Raw genomic sequence first — 8987 nt, 5'->3', positions numbered from 1 at the left:
AGCTGGGCGTGGTGGCTCAAGCCTGTAATCCCAGCACTTTGGGAGGCGGAGACGGGCGGATCACGAGGTCAGGAGATGGAGACCATCCTGCCTAACACGGTGAAACCCCGTCTCTACTAAAAAATACAAAAATCTAGCCGGGCGAGATGGCGGGCGCCTGTAGTCCCAGCTACTCCGGAGGCTGAGGCAGGAGAATGGCGTAAACCCGGGAGGCGGAGCTTGCAGTCAGCTGAGATTCGGCCACTGCACTCCAGCCCCGGCGGCGACAGAGCGAGACTCCGTCTCAAAAAAAAAAAAAACCAACAACAACAAAAAACAAAAAAAACCCCACAAAAATCACAAAAATTGGCCGGGCTGGGTGACAGAGTGACACTCCGTCTCAAAAAAAAAAAAAAAAAAACAGGCCCAGTGGTCCCGCCTTTCCATCCTGATTACATCCAAGCCACAAATAACTTACTTTTTGTTATTTATTTATATTTATATTTATTTTTAATTTTTGAGAGAGTTTTGCTTTTGTTGCCCAAGCTGGAGTGCAATGGCGCGATCTCAGCTCACTGCAGCCTCTGCCTCCAGGGTTCAAGCAATTCTCCTGCTCCTGCCTCAGCCTACCAAGTAGCTGGGATTACAGGTGCCCGCCACCACGCCTGGCTAATTTTTGTATTTTTAGTAGAGACGGGGTTTTGCTATGTTGGCCAGGCTGGTCTCAAACTCCTGACCTCAGGTGATCCACCTGCCTCGGCCTCCCATAGTGCTGGGATTACAGGTGTGAGCCACCACGGTCGGCTTATTTATTTATTTTTCTTTTAAGACAGGGTCTCACTCTGTCACCCAGGCTGGAGTGCAGTGGTACGATCTCAGCTCGCTGCAACCTCCACCTCTCACGTTCAAGCAATCTCACACCTTAGCCTCTGGAATAGCTGTCACTACAGGTGTATACCAACAGACCTGGCTAATTTTTTTATTTTTATTTTTTGTAGAGATGAGGTCTCACCATGTTGCCCAGGCTTGTCTCAAACTCCTGGTCTCAAGCAATCCACCCACCTCGGCCTCCCAAAGAGATGGGACTACAGGTGTGAGCCACCACACCCGGCTGCCACAGATAACTTATGAGGTACATATTATCATTTTGTTTCCCAGATAACGAGACAATGGTTCAAAGATGCGCAATGAGTTTCACAAGGTCCTCCAGTAAATACCTGAACCTAAAGTTCAAGCTCCTTGCCATTATGCCATGGGGGAGGGATCTTTCTCCAACCTCAGCTTTCCCTTCTGTTCCATGAGCCTCCACCACTTCCTTACAACTTAGGCACTGAGCTCACATGATCCAGTACTGCTGGTAACCACTCCGTGGGCATATGTCATTTTTTGGCCACAGCATTGAAAGCTTCCTGAGGGCAGAGTCCCTGTGTGATTCCTGGGGTCTCCATTACAGAGTATGTGAGTGGCTCAATGCCGGTGACAGAGCCTCAGCTCCACAAGGTCCCCAGCCAATGTTTTCCAGCCTCAATATTTATCAAGGTCCTTACCTGTCAGCATGCTGCGAGTGGCACACGCTGTGTAGCGTATGTTGTGAACAGGGTTGCTGAGGAGATGCCATGAAAGGATGGCAGGAAGGTGGTGACCAATAATTATGAAGAGTGATGTTCCTGAGAATAATGCTTCGAGAGACTCTTCTGCATCTCCGAAGCTGGAAAATCAGTTTCAGCGATTGCGCCAGATATAAGACAGTGGTCCACAAATAGATAACCAGACAGGGGTCTCTGCACTCACGTCTCAGGAGTCCAGAACAGGTGAGTTACTGAAGCCAAGCAAAAAAACCACAGTGCCAAGAGCAGTCTTCCAGCTAGTGGACTGCCCAAACGTGTCTGCAGAATCCTAGCGGTACTAATGATAACACCTTTGCAGACAGCTTCAGAGCACACCTAATTCATTCACAACCTATGTCTCATTTCATCCTCCCAACAGCCTTCAGAGTTAGTCGGAGGCAAGGAAAAGCTATTATTCTAAATGTACAGATAGGAAAACTAAGGCCCAGAGAGGGGATGGAACCTACCTAACTCACACAGCAAGCCAGCAGCAGAGCGGGGCTTGAACCAGGTCCCCAGGTCACCAGCCTGGGGCTCTACCCACAACAGCCTACCCTAATATGCTGGCTCTCAGCTCCTAAGTGCTCCGACCTTTCATTTTCAAACCCTCTGGCCCAGTTGCCCTGCTCAGCCTGTGTCCCAGGCCTGAGGATACGGTCCGGGCTTGGGGTGTAAGGAGGGAGATCAACTGTGGTTCTGCTTCCTATAAGGCAGGCTGGATAATCTTAGCCTCTGCCGGGCGCTTCAGGATCAACAGCCTCTACCCGTAGATCAGCCACGCACACTCCAACCACATATCTAGGCCCAGCATACACTGCCCCTCCCCACCTGTCTCCAAGTCACATTCATTTCAACACCCTCATTTTGCTGTTTTATGTGGTAGAATGCAAGAATGGAAATTTGCTGGGCTCTTTTTTAATTTTTTTTTTTCTTTTTTTTTAGAGATAGGGTTTCCCTATGTTCTCCAGACTGGTCTCAAACTCCTGGCCTCAAGCGATCCTCCCGCCTTGGCCTCCCAAATTGCTGGAAGTGCTGGGCTCTTTTTTAAAAGTCCCCATCACCTTCTGCTGCTGTCAAAAAAGCCAGGACCAAGCTAACCTCCTCCCTGCAGAATATTAACCCACTGTTACCTCTGAGGGGTGTCAAGAAGTTTCTATCTTGCCTTCCCCAATATTTCTTCAAATCCTACTAACTGATGGAGGCAGCTAGAGCTGGTGACACCACCAGCTAGTGCTAAAACGAATGGCTCTGAGGCAGACATACATGCCCACATTTCTCATCATCACATCATCATCAGGGTGACCGCTATTGAGCACTTTGTGTGAAATATTGCATTAAGCACTTCAGTCCATGATTTTATTTAATCCAACAGCCCTAATTTCTTTTCTTTCTTTCTTTTTTTTTTTTTGAGATGGAGTTTCACTCTTGTCGCCCAGGCTGGAGTGCTGCAGTGGTGTGATCTCAGCTCAGTTCAACCTCTGCCTCCCAGGTTCAAGCGATTCTCCTGCCTCAGCCTCTCCAGTAGCTGGGATTACAGTTATGTGTCACCACACCCAGCTAATTTTTGTATTTTTAGTAGAGATGGGGTTTCACCATGTTGGCCAGGCTGGTCTCGAACTCCTGACCTCAGGTGATCCACCTGCCTCCCAAAGTGCTGGGATTACAGGTGTGAGCCACCACGCCCAGCCTGCCATATTTTCCAGAAGAGAAGATTGAGGTGGAAAAAGCTCCCATGCCCACATTCTCACAACCAGGAAGCAGCAGCATAACTTAACTTGATTTAATCACAGTTCTCTGTGACCATGATTCTTCGTATTTATTCCATCAATGGTCATTATAAAGATGGAAGAAGGGTACTTACAACCGAAGCCCCAAGCACAATGGCCATTTGTCATCTAAAACAAATTTGTATTTTCTCCAACCATCAGACACTTCAACAAGTACAGTTCTGAAAGGGTGTCCCCATTAGACACTCTGTGGCCCTGTATCACAAGGGCAGCCCCTGATGTCTTCCCCACCATTATCTGGTCCCCACTGTTCTCTGACTTTATTGCCAACCACTCTTCCCCTTCTTCAACCTGCTCCAGTCCCCTATCGTCCCGCTGTTTCTTTCTTTTTTTTAAGACAGAGTCTTACTCTTGTCACCCAGGCTGGCGTGCAACGGAACAATCTCGGCTCCCTGCAACCTCCACCTCCTGGGTTCAAGCGATTCTCCTGCCTCAGCCTCCTGAGTAGCTGGGATTACAGACATGAGCCACCATGGCCAGCGAAATTTTTTTGGTACTTTTAGTAGAGATGGGGTTTCACCATGTTGGTCAGGCTGGTCTTGAACTCCTGACCTCAGGTGATCCAGCTGCCTCAGCCTCCCAAAGTGCTGAGATTACAAGCGTGAGCCACTGTGCCTGGCCCTCATGCTGTTTCTTCAACTCACCAGCCATATGACCACAGGACCTTTGCATTTGCTGTGGAATGCTCTGCCACAAGAGAGCTACCTGGCTTGCTCCCTCACTTATCTCTGCTCAAAGGTCACCTTACTAGAGACCTTCCCTGAACACCCTCTATAAAAAGACAACTCCCAACTCCCTCCCCATGGTCCTTCCTTCTTTATTTTTCTCCAAAGCACTTATTACCACCTTATATATCATGTTTATTATTTGCTGAATGAACAAATGAACCAAAGTAGCGAGGCCCTTCACCCCTGGCCACCACTTTCTGCTCTAAGTATAGCCTCCTGTGACTCTTTTCAAAGCCACCCTTTCATGCTCATCCTAACCAGTTTGAAGCCTGAAGAGAAACATTCTGTGAAAGATCATATATGGGAGGATTTTCCCAAGACATCAGATATTCCCCTCCCCTTAAAAATCAAATGCACTAGCCGGGCGCGGTGGCTCATGCCTGTATTGCCAGCACTTTTGGAGGCTGGAGGGGGCGGATCACTCAAGCCCAGGAGTTGGAGACCAGCTTGGATAACATAGTGATACCCCACCTCTATTAAAAAAAAAAAAAAAAAAAAAGGAAGAAAAGAAAAACAAAACGAATGGACTGACAAACACAGGCAAAGACTGGAAATCTGGGGCTCTTTCGGTCAAAGAGCAGCCAAGACAAGTTCCACCCACAGAGCCATAGTGGCCAGCACAGTCAGTTTCACTATCAACTCACCTGTCGGGCCGGCTCCCTTGGCCCTCCGGTTGCAACCTCACCCTGTTGGATTTCCCTATACTTTGTCTCATCCCTTTTGGGAGCTGATCCAGAATCCAAGTCGTCCCTGAGCTTCTAAGCACTTCTCTGGGGGAACCTAAGCTCATCCAACAGGTAGGAGGGGCAGAGGGTGGCCCTTTCAGCCTACACCGATCCCCCATCTTGTAGGGGCAAACGACAGAGCGTCATTTTCTTTCTGGAGGAAGGGAGCTCAGTTTTAAAGACACGATTCTCAGACCTGGCGGCAGGGATACAGAAAGGAGCCCTCCCACCACTGGCCAAGATGGACCTCAGAGAGTGGTTGCAGCGGCGATGCTTAGGCCCCGTAGGCAGGAGACGAAGGAGGAGGACGCAGGTACATCCCTTGGCCCGGGGTACGGGACCTACCCTGGATGGGGCTGCCCTCAGCGTCGGGAATCGGACGTGATGCTTCGCAGGCGAGGAGGAGCGGAGAATGCAGCCCAGGAGAATCCGGGGCCAGAGAACCTCAGGAGGTTGGGGATCTCGTCAGGCTAGACCCGGGGTCCAGGGAAGACGGGGGTCGGCGGGGCGGAGCTTGGGATCCCGGGGACTGGAGCTCCGGGAGGAACGGGGTCGTGACGGGGACCCCGTGGCGGTTACCTTGCCCTCAGGGCTGCCGGCGGGGCTGAGGCTCCCGGGCCCGGCCCCTCCCCCGATCCGGCTCCTACGGCTCGGAGGCTGCAGCCGCCGCCGCCTCCGCTGTCAACAAACCCGGGGCGCGTCACTTCCGGGGCCACCCCTTAGCAACAGCGAACGGGTTCCCCCGATTAGTCCCGCGGCTAACGCGGGCGGCGACGGCAGAAGGTTCCGGGGACCGGCGGGCGGCTCCTTTCCCGGGCCGGGCACATTAGGCCGGGGGAGGAGGCCGCGGGGTACGTCCCCAGGCCACCTGAGAGAACGCGTCATTCAAGGCTCTCCCTGGCCTCGGAGGGGCCTGTTCGTGGGACCCCGGGATCAGTGCCCAACCGGGAGCTGCGGTTCACCTGAGCCCAACACTGCTGAAGGGCAGGACTGACTCTGGGCGCCAGCTCCCTCCATCCAGCGCCCTACTGAACATGTCTTGGGTTCTCCACGGGTGAACGTCCACTCGCGTGTCCACCCGCAGTCATCACCGTCCCCCAAAACATGCTCCTAACCTCCATCTAGGGCATGAGCCACCAGGCAACCGAGCTTCCAGATGGGAAATTGGGAGGCGACGTCGGCCCCTGCATTTCCCTGGGCCCCTTGTCCAGTCTCCAAGTCCTGAGGATCCTCTCAAACCAGTCCCTTCTGGCCGAGCGCAGTGGCTCACGCCTGTAATCCCAGCACTTTGGGAGGACGAGGCACGCGGATCACCTGAGGTCAGGAGTTGGAGACCAGCCTGGCCAACATGGTGAAACGCCGTCTCTACTAAAAATACAAAAGTTTAGCCGAGCGTGGTGGTGCGCGCCTGTAATCCCAGCTACTCAAGAGACTGAAGCAGCAGAATCGTTTTAACCCAGGAGTCAGAGGTTGCAATAAGCTGAGATCGCACCACTGCACTCCAGCCTGGGCCACAGAGGGAGACTCCATCTCAAAACACCATCATTTCTTCTCTGGATTTATTTTTTTTTTTTTTTCCTTTTTTTTTTTTTTTTTTTTTTTTTTTTTTTTTTGAGAAACGGAGTTTTCCTCCTGTTGCCCAGGCTGGAGGGCGATGGCCCTCAGCTCACTGCAAACTCGTCGGGTTCAAGCAGTTCTGCCTCAGCCTTCAAGTAGCTGAGATTACAGGCGCCTGCTATCACGACCGGCTAATTTTCGTATTTTTAGTAGAGACAGGGTTTTGCCATGTTGGGCAGGCTGGTCGCCGCAAACTCTTGGCCTCAGGTGATCCGCCCACCTCAGCCTCCCAAAATGCTGGGATTACAGGCATGAGCCCGGGGCTTGCTTTTCTATCCAATGTGAGAAACTCTGCCTTTTACCTGAAGTGTTTAGACCTTTACATTCACTGTGATTATTTTCCTGGTTGACTCTAAGTCCATTTTGCTATTTGTTTCTATTTTTTTTTGAGACGGAGATTCTCTCTGTCGCCCAGGCTTGAGTGCAGTGGCTCAGTCTGGGCTCACTGCAAGCTCCGCCTCCTGGGTTCACGCCATTCTCCTGCCTCAGCCTCCCCAGTAGCTGGGACTACAGATGCCCACCCGCCAAGGCGCCTGGCTAATTTTTTGTATTTTTAGTAGAGACAGGGTTTCACCGTGTTAGCCAGGATGGTCTCAATCTCCTGACCTTGTGATCTGCCCACCTTGGCCTCCCAAAGTGCTGGGATTATGGGCGTGAGCCACAGTGCCCGGCCTGCTATTTGTTTCAAATTTCCTATTTGTTTTCTGTTTTCTTTCTTTTTTTGTTGTTGTTTGAGACAGAGTCTGGCAGTGTTGCCCAGGCTGGAGTGCAGTGGCTTGATCTCCACTCACTGCAACCTCCACCCGCCCCGAGTTCAAACAATTGTCCTGCCTCAGCTTCCAGAGTGGCTGGGACTACAGGCAGCACATGCTGCCACACCCGGCTTATTATTATTATTATTTTCTTTAATTTTAGTAGAGAGAGGGTTTCACCATGTTGCCCAGGCTAGTCTCGAACTCCTGAGCTCAGGCAATCAGGCCACCTTGGCCTCCCAAACTGCTGGGATTACAGGCGTGACCCACCAAACCGGGCTTTTTTTTTTTTTTTTTTTTTTTTTTTTTTGTGAAACAGAGTTTCACTCTTGTTGCCCAGACTGGAGTGCAATGGCACAATCTTGGCTCACTGCAAACTCTGCCTCCCAGGTTCAAGCGATTCTCCTGCCTCAGTCTCCCAAGTAGCTGGAATTACAGGCATGCACCACTACGCCCAGTTAACTTTTGTATTTTTAGTAGAGACGGGGTTTCACCATGTTGGCCAGGCTGGTCTCGAACTCCTGACTTTGTGATCTGCCCGCCTTGGCCTCCCAAAGTGCTGATAAAACAGACGTGAGCCACCACGCCCAGCCCAAGCGATGTATTAATATGAGAGTTCCCATATAGCCACATCCTCATCAACAATCGTTACTGTCTCTCTGATTATATCTATCTTAAGGAGCATAAAACTGTACCTCCATCTCCTGGGCTCAAGCAATCCTCCAACCTCAGCCTCCCGAGTAGCTGGGACTACAGGTGCTCACCACCATGCCCAGCTAATTTTTGTATTTTTTGTAGAAATGGGGTCTCCCTATGTTGCCCAGGTTGATCTCCAACTCTTGGGCTTAAGCCTCAGCCTCGACAACCCCGTCTGCTGAGAATATAGGTTGTGAGTCACTGCACCAAGCCCAACAGCTTTTTTAAGGATTCAAGACTGTACGAACATAGCTGTAGGTGGTCAAAGATTAAAAGGTACTATGCAAGAAAAAAAATCCATAAACTTAGTTCTTGGAATGGAGGGGGGCACCTGTCAAGAAAGGGTTCCTCAAGAAAAGAGCGTCTAGGCAGGGCGTGGTGGCTCGTGCCTGAAATCTCAGCACTTTGGGAGGCTGAGGTGGACAACACCTGAGATGGACAACACGGTGAAACCCTGTCTTTACTAAAAATACCAAAAAAAAAGAAAAAAAAAAGTTAGCCAGGTGTAGTGGCATCTGCCTGTAGTCCCAGCTACTTGGGAGGCTGAGGCCAGACTGGGTGACAGAGCAAGACTCTGTCTCAAAAAAAAAAAGAAAAGAAAGAAGGAAGGAAGGAAGGAAAGAGAGAGAGAGAAAGAGGGAGAGAAAGAAAAGGAAAGAGAAAGAAAGAAAGAAAGACAAAGAAAGAAAGAAAGAAAGAAAGAGAAAGGGAAAGAAAGGAAGGAAGGAAGAAAAAAAAGAAAGAAAGAAAGAAAGAAAGGAAGGAAGGAAGGAAGGAAGGAAGGAAGGAAGGAAGGAAGGAAGGAAAGAAAGAAGGAAAGGAAGGAAGGAAGGAAGGAAGGGGCTGAGCGCGGTGGCTCAAGCCTGTAATCCCAGCACTTTGGGAGGCTGAGGTGGGCGGATCACCAGGTCAGGAGATCAAGACCAGCCTGGCTAACACGGTGAAACCCTGTATCTACTAAAAAATACAAAAAACTAGCTAGGCGAGGTGGTGGGCGCCTGTAGTCCCAGCTACTCGAGAGGCTGAGGCAGGAGAATGGCGTAAACCCGGGAGGCGGAGCTTGCAGTGAGCCAAGATCACACCTCTGCACTCCAGC

At 50.7% G+C, this 8987-nt stretch overlaps 1 protein-coding gene and 1 long non-coding RNA gene across 5 annotated transcripts in view; one reads left to right on the top strand and one right to left on the bottom strand.

The window, feature by feature from the left end:
• Positions 1 to 5534, bottom strand: part of ZER1 (zyg-11 related cell cycle regulator) — a 43752-nt gene extending 38218 nt beyond the window's left edge. For 3 of the 4 annotated variants that reach the window (XM_026457107.2, XM_023217002.3, XM_026457109.2), the window contains exon 1: positions 5172 to 5534. The gene's annotated coding sequence lies outside the window, so the exon portion shown is untranslated. Of the gene's footprint in view, positions 1 to 1526; positions 1799 to 5171 lie in introns of those variants that run through there. The other variant, XM_026457108.1, reaches the window with a different exon arrangement.
• LOC113225305 overlaps positions 4740 to 8987 on the top strand; it is a 9315-nt gene continuing 5067 nt past the window's right edge. The window contains exon 1 of the long non-coding RNA XR_003309963.2: positions 4740 to 5139. This is a non-coding gene — a long non-coding RNA (uncharacterized LOC113225305). The remainder of the gene's footprint in view (positions 5140 to 8987) is intronic.

This window comes from Piliocolobus tephrosceles, chromosome 14 (assembly GCF_002776525.5).
Source record: "Piliocolobus tephrosceles isolate RC106 chromosome 14, ASM277652v3, whole genome shotgun sequence".
Taxonomy (NCBI): Eukaryota; Metazoa; Chordata; class Mammalia; order Primates; family Cercopithecidae; genus Piliocolobus; species Piliocolobus tephrosceles.
The sequence above is the reverse complement of the archived record's forward strand: the minus strand, read 5'-3'. Positions and strand labels throughout refer to the sequence as shown.